Source organism: Typopeltis vanoorti, chromosome 22 (assembly GCF_054136105.1).
Source record: "Typopeltis vanoorti isolate ZY-2024b chromosome 22, IOZ_Tvanoo_1.0, whole genome shotgun sequence".
NCBI lineage: Eukaryota > Metazoa > Arthropoda > Arachnida > Uropygi > Thelyphonidae > Typopeltis > Typopeltis vanoorti.
The window spans coordinates 49,572,054-49,587,785 of record NC_143570.1 but is presented as its reverse complement, the minus strand read 5'-3'; the positions used below and the strand labels follow the sequence as shown (position 1 = coordinate 49,587,785).

Genomic DNA, 15,732 nt, shown 5'->3' with positions numbered 1-15,732 from the left:
ATTTGCATAACTTGAGTAATATTTGTATATTAATCTCAAAGGCGAGCAAAACAGTGTCATCCGTGAGTAAGTGGTCAAGAAAAATGCTCTAAACGTAATTAGATGTTTACTCTATATGATAGTGAGTTTGTCTTAAAAGAATTCATTCCATCGAGAGAGAGAGTGTGTTATACAATTATATCTAATATTGTATTTCTCGAACACCTTGCACATTCCATTTAGGAATTAAAATGAAAAAAAGCTTAATTTCCTTGAATATCAAAGTACAGTTTACTCACCATAGTGAACTTATAGGGGATTGTAGGAGTAATTTGTTGTAGTGGACAATTCACTGTAGTGAATTTATTTCAGCATAGCATTGTAATAAATAGATTGCAGTGGGTTGCATGAATGGATATTTGTTCACTCTTTCAGTAATGAGACTGAAGAAGGAAAGAAAATGAAAGGCATCTATTTGTTTCTCATATTCTCCATATACCTAAAGAAAAGTCTTTGTAATGGATGTGCTGTGCTTGTAAAACGCAAAAGAAACGTATTTTCTTCTTTCTCCTACCTCAATAACTCGAGCACATCACCTAATAAATCAGACGAGAGCATGAAGGGCCACGCCCGGAAGAGGCAAACACCATCATCATTCATCCAGACAGGCGTCTCTTTTGAACTCGTCATGTTTGAATTGAAGTGCCTCTGCTACGAAATAACCGATAGCAAATCGGAATACTCCCACATAATACTGTGGACTTCACCTATAAAGAATGAGGGGATGAACAGCCATTAAACGATAAGCAGTTGCACAACACTGATTTATTTTTACCACGTAATTTCAACACACACACACATACACACATATTTGATCCTGCTGGTGAGAGAAATTATTTCCATTCATTAAAATGATGATCACAGTTATAATAACCTGAAAAATATTAAAATAACTTTTCTTTCTATTTCTGCGTACTTCTTGCGAACTGATACGGGTTAGCTTAAGAAAAGTATTACACTAACCTCTCTAATATTCAAGTATTCTGAAGACTTAACAAGTTCAATAAACAATTTTTAATCATTAATAAAAAATAAAAGGCAAACCCTGCATACCAGTGTTTTGCCTTTATGCAACTGTTTATGGTTAATAAGAGTCTTTGCATACTGAAGATTAGATTCAGACTGTGAGCCATTGATTGTTCAAGATTAAGACAATCAGAAGATCTGTTTCTTTCATTAGTGTGATTTAATGAAGCTTTTTGATTATAAATTTGACACTTAGCACACATTCAGCATTCTACATATAACGTTATATTTAGAAGATGATGAAGGATGTCTTCATCAGAAACGATCTGTAAGATTTCCGAAACTGAGATAAGCAGGTGGAATTATATAAGTATTTGTGGGATAGAATTTAAAAATTTAACTTTATAGAATTTCAGGATCGTTCAAAACTGTTTGCAAAAAAAAACATACCTTTTTCTTGCTAATGTTCAGTATTAAAATATCAATTAAAGGTAGTTTTTTCATAATTAAATTTTGAATCCAGATACTTTTATCCAACCGAAATTTCTCAACAATATATGCCTATTGTGATCAGCATGTCTGTTTCTTGTCCCCCCCGTCTCTCTCTCTCTCTAAGAATATAGAGGTTTGATGACATTTGGTAAGAGGAATCTTTAATAAAAGTCGTTGGTCCACATCACCCGATGATAAAATGCACGAAATGTTAAACAATATGCCAAAAACGGTTGTGATAATATCAGGCAGCATCCGAGCAGAAGGATCAGGAAACGAAAGTATTCGGTCTTACCATCAATATTCCAGACTTTGAGTAAATAATAAACGTTTGAGTATTTAGTATTGAGGCCTTAATGGTGAAGTCAAAATACTTGTATGTGTATATACCATAAATAAACTTTATTTTTTCTTATTTACTACGTGGCAATCCTTTTCTAATTTGACTCATAATTTCGATTTAATTACGAAATATCATAGAATGTTCAGCATATCACAGAATATCTTCACTTCAGCTTTTACTTAACAAATGCATTAGTGAATATTACGTGTTTGACAATTTGTCCATTTTTATTGAAGGTGGGGACGTTAAAGAGATAAAAATATCATTCGTGTATTCAAAGGAATTGGATATGAGAGAATTTTTTCAAGCAAGTGAAAGTAAAAGGAATGAAGGTTGGACTGAGTGGGGTAGCGGGGCGAATTCGTCAATGAATATGAAGCGTAGTCGCTGAATTCTGGATGCGTATTTTAAAGACTAGGAAAATATGGGCAGAATACATCAATGGATGCTCTAAACTGAATTTTAAAGAAAGCAAACACAGCAGAAAATGAATCTGTATGAAATGAGAGGTTATAAGGTAAGAGCGAATTAATGGTTACTTTCACTTCTTGAAGTGGATCATTAATGTTATCGTTCTCCACTAAATGGAATGAATGGATTATTTTGGTGGGGGAGAACCATTTCGAGATGTGAAATTAGTATAGCTTAACGAGTTCAGTATTTACAAAATCTAATTAATTTCATCAAATAGTGATTCTTCATTTGGGATTATTCGGCCTTTAGTGGAACGTCCTGTTATTTCTCTCTTATTTCTGGAGAAATGACTATGCTCGCATAAAGGATTCTGTCTGTTTGTTTGCAACATATGGAATTCTACGGGATTAAAATAAAATTATCCCTTATCCGTTTAACGCCAGCTAATCAGCTCTGCCTGAAACGTCTATGAAATGCTGATCACATCGCAATCAGGATTTGGACCTGGATTTCTCCCCAGTTAGGTGATGCATAGCTAATAATTTGAAATAAAAATATATAGAAAACACAGAAAAGAAATAATGTTTGGAATGAAATAGAAAAATACTCTTGCTTTTGGATAGCGATATCTCGGTAGATTCTATTAAGAATTACTGAGATTTCTCAAATACAGTGATAAAATTCCTGAAAAAGATAGAATGTCCACTATCTCCATGGCTGGCAAACAGAGGAACAGAATCTCTGATTTGGATATAGAAGGAATACGAACATACAGTGATTTTAAGGAAAGGAAATTATGATATATATAAAACTACAATTCAGACTTATGTTCAACTAATACTTATGTATCATACGTATTAGTTGAACATACGTATGTCACAGGAATTTGGGTAGATCAGGAACTTTTATAAGGGATTGATTTTTAGCCAAAAGAGAGTTAGCTGGCTCATGAATAGATAGCAGTGTTTCTTCTGTCAATTATTATTTTGTTTCCTAAAATATTTAGTCAAACATAAGAAAAATCTTCACTGTTATATTTTAGTTTCAACTGACAGTATGTTGACAGGAGTAACTACCCTGTGGTGATATTAATTAGGTAACTTTTACTTAACCAAATATATTCAGTAAAAGATATGATGAGATGGGATGGGATTAATGTTAAAGAAACAGTTATGAATTAAAGAGACATCAAAGAATAAAAAGTGCAATATTCAGGCATCATGGAAACAAAAGAAAAAAATACAAGATTTTTAATATGGCGTTAAAACAAACGAGACAAGTACTGCAGTGGGGATGATATATAAGGAGCGACAATGATAAATTGATGTCAGTAAAAGAACAAAAATCTGGAACAAAAATCAGGAAAGAGACAGAAACAAAATCAGAATGCATGCAACTCCTGAACATCAAGCAGCTCTTATCCCCAGAAAATTATAAAAAGTACAAAGAACTTCTAAATTAATACTAAAATATACATGAGAAAAACAACAGATCAACTGCAAAAGCTGTAGATTAAACTGGAATCCTGAACTGTATATTTAACAGTATAAAAGATAAAGACTAATCTTCCTACGAATGGGAAATGACAAGAAGAATGCATTTCAACAAGCATATTACCGAACGACTGAGACGATTTACTCCATGGGGAATGGTATATGACAAGAAATGCCACTTAAGTATGAAAGTGTATGCTGAAAAATGAAACAACGGTGATGTATAGTGTTTAAAATAAAAAGAAATGAATCTAAACTTTTTTTAAAAAGAAATTAGAAATATTAAAAATATTTGATTTAAGATTAAAAAGTAATTATTAATTTAAAATTATTTAAGATTAATAAGTAAGATGTCACTTCCGTCTAAAACGTGTTATCCATTTGTACCAGATTTGTGGTAAGTCCGTCAGTAACTACTCCCAAGCATCTTGGATTTCAGATTAAAAGTTAACCACGGCGATTTTAGATAATGAAAGTATATTGAAAAATCAAAATAGGGCATTGTTAAACATTTTCAAATTCAACTGCCCTTAGTTTTAATAAAAGGAATTTTAAGACGTCATTTTTCACTTTAAGAAGTAGAAAAATTTTAATTAGACATGTTTTTGGTCGTAAAATGTTACAAAATATAAGACATTGTTAAACTGACCATAGCTTTTTAATTCGTACGTATATGTTCGTACAATATTGCCTACCGGTTTCGCTAGTAACTGACTAGCTATTTCAAGGCTCTTGCACAGTACAAAAAAATAATAAATGCAAAAAAGGTTTAAGAATACAAAAAACGTTAGTACCTGTTAGGTAGCTAAGACACGTTAGCGTGACATTTCTACTCAGTATCATGAACACGCGTTACATGCAAACGCGTAATATGATTATTCGCGTCCTGTAGTTCTGTTGAACTGAGGGAATTAATTAGATTTTTCCAAGTATCGTTCAGTATGGCCCCTTGATTTCTGTTTAGGTTGCTACCTGTACGTAGCACTACTGCTGCTTCTTTAAATAATCGATGTCTGTAATCTTCGTCTACGTTGGGCATAGAGCTGTTATTCCAGTCTATAGTGTGGTTCGAAGTTTAAAAGTGATGTGCTAATCCAGAGGTGATCGTTCTGTTGTGATTTACATCGCCAACATGTTCTTTCAGTCTTATTTCCAGGCTTCTCGAAGTTTGTCCAATGTAGGAAAGACCGCACGTGCATGGAATATTATACACACCTGGATATTTATAAAATGGAACACTGTCTTTAGGAGTTCTTAGACCTGTCTGATGCTAGTAGTTGGTTTACATACTAAACTAAAATCATCCTAAACTCAAAAGACTATTTCAAGAAGATAAACGACTTACTATCAGACAGTTCTACATACAAAATCCTCAACAAAGATCCTACCATGAAGAACCATAATGAGACAAACTTTCTGATCCGTAACATGAATACGTGGCCTGAAGAACTAAAAAGAAAGCTTAAATCCTCACATCCCATTACTCCTAGACTGTATGGGGCGCCTAAAGTGCATAAGGAAGAAGTGCCACTTCGTCCGATTGTGGATGGCAGGTCCTCCCCCCCCCCCCACTTACCTATTGGCTAAGCACCTAGCGAACTTACTTAAGGGAAAAATTACACAAATAACAGAATCCTACATAAAAAATTCTCAACACTTTGTTGACAAACTGAAAAACGTGAAGATAACAGAAACAGACATAATGGCCGGTCTAGACGTAGTATCCTTATTCACGAATGTACCAGTAGAAGTCACGAACATTATCAATGATCTCTTTCCTGCTGATATTACAAAGATGTTCAAGCATTGTCTACAATCAAATTTCTTCAAAGTAAACAACAAGGTATACGAACAATTAGAAGGCCTAGCCATGGGAAGCCCTTTGTCACCCCACCATGTGCAGACCTTTTCATGGAGAAATTTGAAAATGAATGAAATCTTCACCAGCATTACTCCTAAACCTTCAATATGGTGGAGATATGTACATGATATATTCATTATATGGCAGGACAACATGGAAAATCTACATATGTTTATCAATAGAATCAACGTACTCCACAATAAAATCAAATTTACTCTAGAAGTAGAAAACAACGAACAGCTACATTTCTTGGACATACTAGTTAAAAGACAAGATAACAATTTCACACTGTCCATTTACAAAAAACCTACGGTCACTGGATGATATCTCCATTACGTTTCAAATCATCATAGGTCATATAAACAGAGCATCATCCACATGTTGAGAAATGAGCCAGAAACTTTATCTCCGATGATGAAGAAGTTCAAACTGTCCCAAATCGCTATAACACTATCGCAAAATGGTTATCCTCGAAACATCATCAACAAATTTCTATACAAAGATAACCAACAAGAAAGAACAGTCTCCCAGCAAATGTAAACAGCAGTCATCCAATTTATGGGCTCAATTTCCACCAAAATTGCGAGATTGTTAAAGGCCCATAACATAAGGGTTGTATTTAAACCAACTACTAGCATCAGACAGGGTCCCATTTTATAAAATCCATGTGTGTATAATATTCCATGCACGTGCGGTCTTTCCTATACTGGACAAACTTCGAGAAGCCTGGAAATAAAACAGAAAAAACATGTTGGCGATGTAAATCACAACAGAACGCTCACCTCCGGATTAGCACATCACTTTTCAACTTCAAACCACATTATAGACTGGAATAATAGCTCTATGCCCTAAGTAGACGAAGATTACAAACATCGATTATTTAAAGAAGCAGCAGTAGTGCTACGTACAGGCAGCAACCTAAGCAAAAATCAAGGAGTCATACTGAACGATACTTGGAAAAATCTATTTAATTCCCTCAGTTCAACAGAACTACAGGATGCGAATAATCATTACGCGTTTGCATGTAACGCGTGTTCATGATACTGAGTAGAATTGTCAAGCGAAGTTACCTTAGATACCTAACAGGTACTAACGTTGTTTGTATTCTTAAACCTTTTTTGCATTTATCATTTTTTTGTAAAGTGAAAGCCTTGAAAAATCTAGTCAGTTACTAGCGAAACCGGTAGGCAATTTGTACGAACATACGTACGAATTAAAAATCTATGGGCAGTTGAACAATAAGCCTTATATTTTGTAAGTAGAAAAATTATTTCTTTTTTGCATTGATATTTTAAGGAATTAAGCGTCAGTTACAAAAGTATATTTTTAGTTTACTAATATTAATAAAAAAAGAATATTACCGAATATTTTATTAATTAATGTTATAGTAAAGAAATATTAAAGAATGTTATAGAAAGAAGAATTGAATCATCCGAAATGAAATTTCTGCGCAGAACTGAAGGAGTCACAATAATGGACAAAATGAAAAGCAGCGAAATCAGAAAAAAACTGGGAATTAAAACCTCCCTAAATGAAACAGTTATTTGCTATAGAGAAAAATGGAAAGAACACATACTGAGAATGAATAGAAGCAGAATACCTAAACAAATTCTAAATTACCACCCAAAAGGTACTCGATGCAGAGGAAGACCCATAAAAAGATGGAATTGAGTCCGGAACAGGCCACTTGGCCTATAAGCCTGGAAAGGAAGAAGATGTTATAGTATCTATATGATTAATACGTTATTAATGTTATCGAATAAACATCTCTCTTCGAAACGTGGAGAAAAATATTTTCGATTTATTCTCGTAATTAATAATTTAGTTGATAGTTAAAGAGTAAAATTTTTAGTCATCAGAAATTTAGCACCCAAAACAAAAATACGTGATTTCCGATTCAGAATGGAGATGTTTGCTAATTCCTTAAAGAATCATGTCAGGGGTAATAAATCTTTACTGGATTTCTTAGGTATGGTGAAGTCTGCGAAATGTAAGTGGTGTTCATTTGAAGACTTAACACGACGCATACAAACAGCCAAATTTTTTCTAGTTCATAGCATCGATTTTCACGTTATTAATGTTATCGATTTAAAACTTTAGGTATTAAAACTTGAATTATTAATTTAAATATTTTGTTACCCTTTAATTTACAAAATTTAAAAAAAAATCCATAGCACTTAAGATACCAACTATGAAAGAATCTTAACCGTCGTATACTGATGGGGAAAAAATTATTTTCAGACACATCCGGCAAAATATCTTTCTTTTTCATCCTGTGAGAATCGTAATAGAAAGTAAACTTTTGTCACGTGCAGATATTCGGGACTTCATTCATTATCTTCCTCTCCCCATTGTTATAGAAGATCGTGCAATGTAAGCACGTTCCACAAATAATTTACACTCCAGCGAATATGAACAAAAAAAACTGCATGTGAACTTTAGCCAAAAAAATCTTTTCAAACATATACTGCGCGTGATTAAAATGAAAAAGCCACTGTGGTCACAGAAGACTTGGTATTTCTTTCATGCCAGTGATGCAATACATTATTCATGAAATATAAAAAAAAGAAGTCCCTCAGATGTTATGGAAGTTGAAGCGTTAAAAACTTGTTACTTCACTGATAAATCCCAGAACTAGACTGTTTAAATTATCTCGGTTTCAACAGAAAGAATTTTCTCTTCTCACAAATACACCTATACAGTTAACAAGTTCGGAATGATGACTTTACTTTATGACCCCTCGGCTATATATTTCTTGGGGGCAACGACGGAATGCTTTATATATTTTACAACGTTTGTATTTAATATTTTTATCTAAATAACTGAATATCTGTAATTAACCACAAGAGAATTTTTTTTTCTTTGAAAATGGATGGAGGTGTGGACAAATCATGATCATTTATCATTATTAATTTTATTTACAACACGTGATTTCAGATACACAGAATCACGTTCGTCAAATAATTTCCAATCAAGCGAATATGACTCTTAAAGTTGGGAAAAAAAAAAAACTGCAATTTGTTTTTGTCCACTTGCAGTTTTTTTTTTTTTTCAACTTCAAGAGTCACATTCATATTCGCTTGAGTGGAAATTATTTGACGAACGTGATTCTGTGTATCTGAAAGCACGTGTTGTAAATAAATCTCCCCATTGTTAAAGAAGATCGTGCTTACATTGCAGGATCTTCTTTAACAATGGGGAGAGAAAGATAATCAAGTCCCGAATATCTCCACGTGCCAAAAGTTTACTTTCTATTACCATTCTCACGGGATGAAAAAGAAAGATATTTTGCTGAACGTGCCAATTTATTAATCTCTAAGGAATTTGAAATTCTCTTTTGCATTGCAAATATTTCATATGTAGAGGCGTATGAAGAAAGACAATGGTGTGTTCAAGAAAAAAAAGTGATATGCAGTAACATCCTGTAAGAACTGTAACTTTTATGCAGCACCGTGAGATGGTATGAAGTATTGTTAGTTACACAGAACGTGTAGTTAGACATTGATTGAAATCATGTCTAAAGTATTTAAGACTACGTTAAGCTCAGTGTTCTCTCTTAATTACGCGCTTCTTTCGGTTGTTAGTCTGTTTTGCAAGAGGATCCTCATAGCTTATGAGATCTGAAAACTCACCTTTGGATGAAAAGTCTTTATTAAATGTTTTTTTGCATCCTAGGCAGGATTCGAATTCACATGTCTGTGTTTCTAAAGGTGGGCGCGTGTATGTGTACGTTTCCAATCTTCTTACGTCTCCAATTCTATCATAATCTGTTTATACTCCTTGAAAAATTTCCTCATATTAAACAAAAAAAGGAACTATTTTTTTTAAGTGTCATTAAACCAAACACGTCTAAATTGCAGCCTACTTTCTTCTTCTGCTTAAGTCACTTCGCACATATTATGTATAAGATTCTTGATGCTTATCGCCATAAAATCAATGAAGCCTAATTGCAAAATAACATGCTCAATAATCGAAGTGTGTTGGAAATTGCAAAGAAAGATTTAGGCAAAAAAATGATTTTGCAGGTAGATTATTTAAAAGATAATGTAAATATTAAACCAAGACGAGTTTATAATGCATATTAACTGTTTGAGTTACTCGCGGCTAAATTAGATATCTCCTCTTAACTGTACTGATATTATAATTAAATCGGATATCTCATATCTCCATAGCCGATATATAAATAAAGCTTCTCTCGTATTGTTGTAAACCCGATTCCCATAAATGTAGCACGAATTGTAGCTTAAATCTTTTTTCATGTTGACAACACAGACTTTGCTTCTCTTTATATCTGTTGAATGCATTACTAAAAGCAAAACATTCAACTGGAATAAAAATAAATAGATTCAAGAGATAGGATGTCAAAATAAACTTTGATAATGTGATGTGTTTGTGGCATTACAATACACGTTCCCTCAGGTGTGGCGAACGCGTCATATTCGCTTCAGAGAGCTCCATTCTTCGTTTTTTTCTATGGGAAGAACGTAGCTATTAGAGAAACTAAGATGTTCACTCCGAACACAAGCATTTTGGCGAAAACGCTTCAGGAATGTCGTTGGTACAAATCAAATTCATGTTCGAGAAGAGTGCAAAAATTATACGTGGGATGCGACTGCAGTTTACAAATGAGAATGTTTTGTGAAATATAACTGAAAGAAAGTCACTGGACCATTCATATGACAAGAACTGTGTGATATAAAAATCTCTCCTCACCTCCGTTTTTTTTTTACTTCTTGATATTTGAAGAACAAACATGTCACTTTGTAAGTCGACAGGTTCAAACTCAAAATTTTAGAAATATATAATGTCGTAATATCTGCTTTTCCCAAATTCTAGAAATTTTCTCATTTATCATGAAACGCGTACTTTGGGTTAAAAATTATTATGGAACTGTGTGTTCATTTTTTTCCCGCATGTATGTGGGCTGTAATAATCTTTGTGAAAATTTAAACTATGGTGTGGAATGTCATAGATGCGTTATACATTATTAGAATTTTTACAAATACCTACACTATTCAAATATTAAATTGAAATAAAATAAATTATTATTATTTAGGAAAAATATTGGAATCTTAAAATAAAACTACCAAAGAGCACCTTTTCTTACACAGAAATTGAGAGAGAGAGATTACTTAAATGATGTGCTCTACCTCCCAGAATAACTATGTTCAATTCCGGTTGTAGATACTTCCACTAATAGCACATATTTCAGTACGCACATAACAATTTAATCTCGAAATTAAACCAAGTGCATTTTCTAACAATTAAAATCCAGTTAGTTTAATTCAACACTTCTAACAAGTCATACTAAAGCAGAAGAGCTTCAGAATTCGAATTAACGAAATCTAATTTCGCTGCTAATGAAACCATGTTACTGGTTTCCAGAAATGGACGGCTGAGTTGGCTTTTAGGAATCTCGCTCATAACAATTGTGATTCTTATGAAGAATAGGGCGAATGTATCAAATCACAATCAAGTACGAGCAGCTAAATGACTATTAGCAACAGTTCATGGTAGTTGCACCCTTCTGCAATGCCCAGTCAGACCTGTTAACAGAAGGCATTGTTTACTGACTTATAACCAAACAATATTTCCCCGCCCCTCTACTTCAACCCTTAACCTTGTTTATTTTTCTTTTTCTGTCCTCACCGGAAAGCATGAGTGGGCCGATTACTTTCAACTAGATACATCACTCCTGTTTCTCCACCATCTCTCGCCTCGGTATAAATGAAACTTAATGCACTTCGGTTGAGCCGGTCATCATCAGAGTAGAAGTCACGTGGGACTCCTCATATCCGGTGTGAGTGAAATGTTAGAATATGAAGATGATATTACCAGATCCCGTCTACCAACTAAGCTTAACTGCATCCGTGGACCAAGGTGAGACTTTTACTCTCGCTCGGCTGTTGACCCTTCACAACTGTAACACCTCTCACTGGCAGGCAACGATACGCAGTGCTTTTCTCGCCTTTGCCAGTCCAAGTTCAGGACGGTGGAAGCAGGTAGCTGCTGATTTGACAGGTGAACGGTTGGAAATACGGCGGCATTTATCACTCTTACTGTCGTCACCGTGATCTAAGAAGAGGATAACGTGCAGGTGAATAATAGTGGAGCGTGCTTATGGGTGCATTCGCGATTTCGACGACGGAACAGCCATCCGTATTAGTCCATCTAGTGTATACTCCCCACTAACCACACACGATGGAGATCGGTCAGATATTCCTTATAGCGCAGCATTCATCATAACGTCACTTTCTTATGCCATGCGCGTAGCTCGAGTTTAACAACGATTTTAATCCAGCTGAACAACTTATTCTTTAAGTGGCTGAATAACGAAGATAACGTTAATATCAGGTTGTTCACCTAAGCCTGATAGGTGGATGAGCATGGTACGGTTAGCTAGACAAGTCACATATATAATAAAAGTAGTTTGAAAATAGTTCATAAAATAAATAAGAAATTATATTATATATAATTTCAATTTCGTGACAATTACCGATTATTAGTTATGAATTTAAAAAATGTCCCCAAACATGGAGTGGTTCACTTTTTTTGAAATGCGAGTAAACATTAAGTAGGCCAAGGTCAGTGAAAATTTAAATTCTAAACGGGAGTTGTTGGATCACTTGGTTTTAACATGTGGAAAAGGGGATTGGTGGTGTATGGTTTGTTTTGCTATATGGCATAAAACTGTTCAAAACTACAGAATGCAAATCAAATGTGTGTATATATATATATATATATATATATATATATATATATATATATATATATATTAAATTGTAAACTTTGAAGTATATATCTTAACTCATTTTACAATCATAGAGATCTTCTTTCTTGATTACATAACCATAAATCGTAGCTTAGATTTTTTTTATCATGCGTGTGTGCGTGGAAGTCCCCTCCCCTCACGCTCACATGAAAGGCCTATAGTAAATAAAGGCCGCGGGTGGGCAGCAATTTTTTTTTTTAAATGTCCAAAAGAATTCCTAGTGTCCAAAAGTGTCTCACACCATTGTGGCTACTGTTCGGAATTAATGATACGAAGTTGATGCATTAGGACTGTTAAACTGTTATATTCTTGTTTGTCCGTTTTTCGGAATGAAGCATCCAAGTTTTGGAAAAACACTCGCCTCAATATCAGACAGTCGTGAACGACAAAGCGTGTTAACAATTTATATTTTTTTCTCCAGAAAACTAGAACATACTTCCTTTTTGCAGAACAGACAAACCGGAGAGTGAACATGCTCACTCGACAGACTATTGAATTATACTTATGTTAACAGCTTCTGCATTGAAAATAATTTACGCCCGGCAGATTCACTGACCTCATATTAGAGTGATAAACAATGCATTCAAAGCGCTTTCCGGTGCCTCTTTATTTCTTCCTATACATTTTAAAAAAGGATGGCGGTTGCAACTTAACTTTACATAGTTTTCAGGAAAGAGGTCAGGTGTTATTAAGATTATAGTGTATCATTTCTGTTTTTTTTTGTTTTGTTTTTTTACCTTTGACGTCCGTAGACGCCGTATGGTCACTGCCGTACTTCACCAGGTTTTGGAATTGAAGTCTTCTGCTAGAATAAGTGGTAAGGTGGCAGATTTCCTTTCCACGCAGAGTTTATGGGATAATCACAAATATCCATGCCCATGGCGGGATTCGAACCCGTAGCCTCTTGACTGGAGAGTGGACACCCTAACAACTGGGCCAAACAGGCCGGCTCAATAGTCAATTAACCGCATCTATTAACTGGCCAGTTTAATTGATTCCGGATGAAAAGCCCGATTTTCCTTAGATAAATAATTTTTCCATTCGTATGAGGCCGGCTAACTTACATTCAACTGAAAAGTCTCTATGAAGCTCTTCCTCTCCTAGACGGATTCGAAAGTAGGCCTTTTAAAATAAAAAGCATCGTCCAACTGGAATATTCACGCAAGAAAATATCTAATTTTAATTATGATTCAAAATTTGTGGGATTGTCATTAAATATATTGAAATAATGAAATTTTTTCCCAATTTCAGAGTCAGTTTGATCTTAAGAAGTAAAAATATTACTTAAGGTATTAAAATTTCAAATAGATTTCGAAACCCAATGATTTACAAGCGTAGCTAAGGGCAGTAAAGATGATGTTTATTATCCAGAGCTGATAAGGAACAACTCACTCATTCGCAGGTGTCGTGTCTTAAGCAGGAACACGCCCAAAGTGAATGCACCCCTGAATTAATGATTTTTCTCGTAAAGGTGGCAAAGCAGTGACCTTTCTATATACTTATGGGTAGTTTATTGGAAGCTAATATAATTTTATTTAAGTTTGCCGGAACCAATTTCCATTAACCTTAGTAAGAAACTGTTCAAGATTCAAGTGATAGCACAACGCAATTAAATAAATTACTGAAAAGAGAAAAAAAATTATCCCATCTGTATTGAACTCCACCAGTAATGATTTGATGCAATAATATTAGATGTATTAAAACATATAAAAAAATTGAAGTTGTAAGAACAGGTCGGAGCACGTGGAACAGAGACATTAGTGTAGCGTTTTCTAGAAGGAACAGCCGTTTCATTTTCACACAAATGCATACTTTGAGAATACGCAATACAAAAAAACTCATTTTGATATGAGTCTTCTTTAGTTAGTCGTTTAGATTACTTCTCGAACAAATCTGATCTTCTCTCTGCCGATTTCTATATTACGGAGAATGAAAACTAAGATTAAGGAAATAAAGTTACTGTCACCAGACTATTGAAATGATTAAATTATCATCGTAGATTTGGTGCGGCATTAATCCTTTATTGTGACATCCTTTATTTTCTTTCTTTGTTCACTTAATCGCCAAACGTCGAAATTTATTTTAAAAAAATGAGCGATCACCCTTAGTTCTAGAAATTGGCTTAAAGTAATTTATACCATGGGAATAATTTATATCAGATCTATACCTAATTTGGCGTGAAAATTTTGATGTGAGGGAAGAATTTACTAATGCAACCTGGTCACTCACCTTACGATTTCAATACGCAGCATCAATATATTACAAAAAGATTAATTTAAAAATTAATTGCTGTTGATCGCTCATTTACACTTTTTAATTTCGAAGTATGAAATGAAAATAATTCCTGCTTTGTGATCAGGTCATAAAAATTTGGGGAAAAAGAAAAGCGATTTACATGCTTCCTGAATCCAATATACTAATAGTGATCATTTTGTAGTATATTTGGAAAGTTTCAAATAGCAAGAGTTCATTAAGAACATTTTAACAAAGTAATAAAAATATCATCATCAACAACCATGGATCCAATGCCGTAGGTGTCTGCTGCCATCTTGATATGATTCTTCCATTGCATTCTATTTTGTGCAAGATGACTCCGTTTGTGTATAGAGTTTTCGGACCATTTGACGATGTCATCGCCCCATTCTCTGTTTGGTCTTCCTCTTTTGTTCTTTCCTTCAATCATTCCAAACAGCAACGTTTTTAATTTTCTCTCATCATTCATTCATTCATTCTACATATATGGCCAAATAGACGTAGTTTCCTTTTGATTATTTTCTGGATCAGGTTTTCTTTTGGTTGTATTCGTCTGTAGATTTCCTCATTGTTCACTTTCTGTATCCAGCTTATTCTCAAATGCCAATACCCTCCTTTCAGATTCTCTCAGGAGTACCCAGGCCTCGCATCCATAGAGCATGCTGCTGAAGATACAGGTTTCTAAAATGCGCAGTTTAGTTTGCATCTTTATAGCTCGGCTCTTCCATATTTTGTCTATTGCTTTTAAAATAGTTATCGCTCTGGCTATTCTAATTTTTCCCTCTTTTTTGGGGTCCAAGTCATGCGTTCTGTGGCATCCAAGATATGTGAAGTGTTCCACATTTTCCAGGTGAAATCTGTCTATCGTAACTCTGTTCAGTAACTCCTGTTGTCCGAATATCATTGTTTTAGTTTTTTCAAAGTTGACAATTAGTCCATATCTTTTTCCTTCTGTGTATAGTGCTTGCAATGTCTGTTCCAGCCTTGCTGCGTCTTCTCCAATCAGGACGGTGTCATCTGCAAAGCAGAGGTAGTTTATTCTCATGCCATTTATTGAAATGCCTCCACCTTCTTTAATCTTATCTAGTGTTCTTTCCAG

The 15,732-nt window shown here is 34.3% G+C and overlaps 1 long non-coding RNA gene across 6 annotated transcripts in view; it reads right to left on the bottom strand.

Moving 5' to 3' along the window:
* LOC150094407 (uncharacterized) overlaps positions 1-15,732 on the bottom strand; it is an 849,964-nt gene that overhangs the window by 403,076 nt on the left and 431,156 nt on the right. The window lies entirely within an intron of this gene.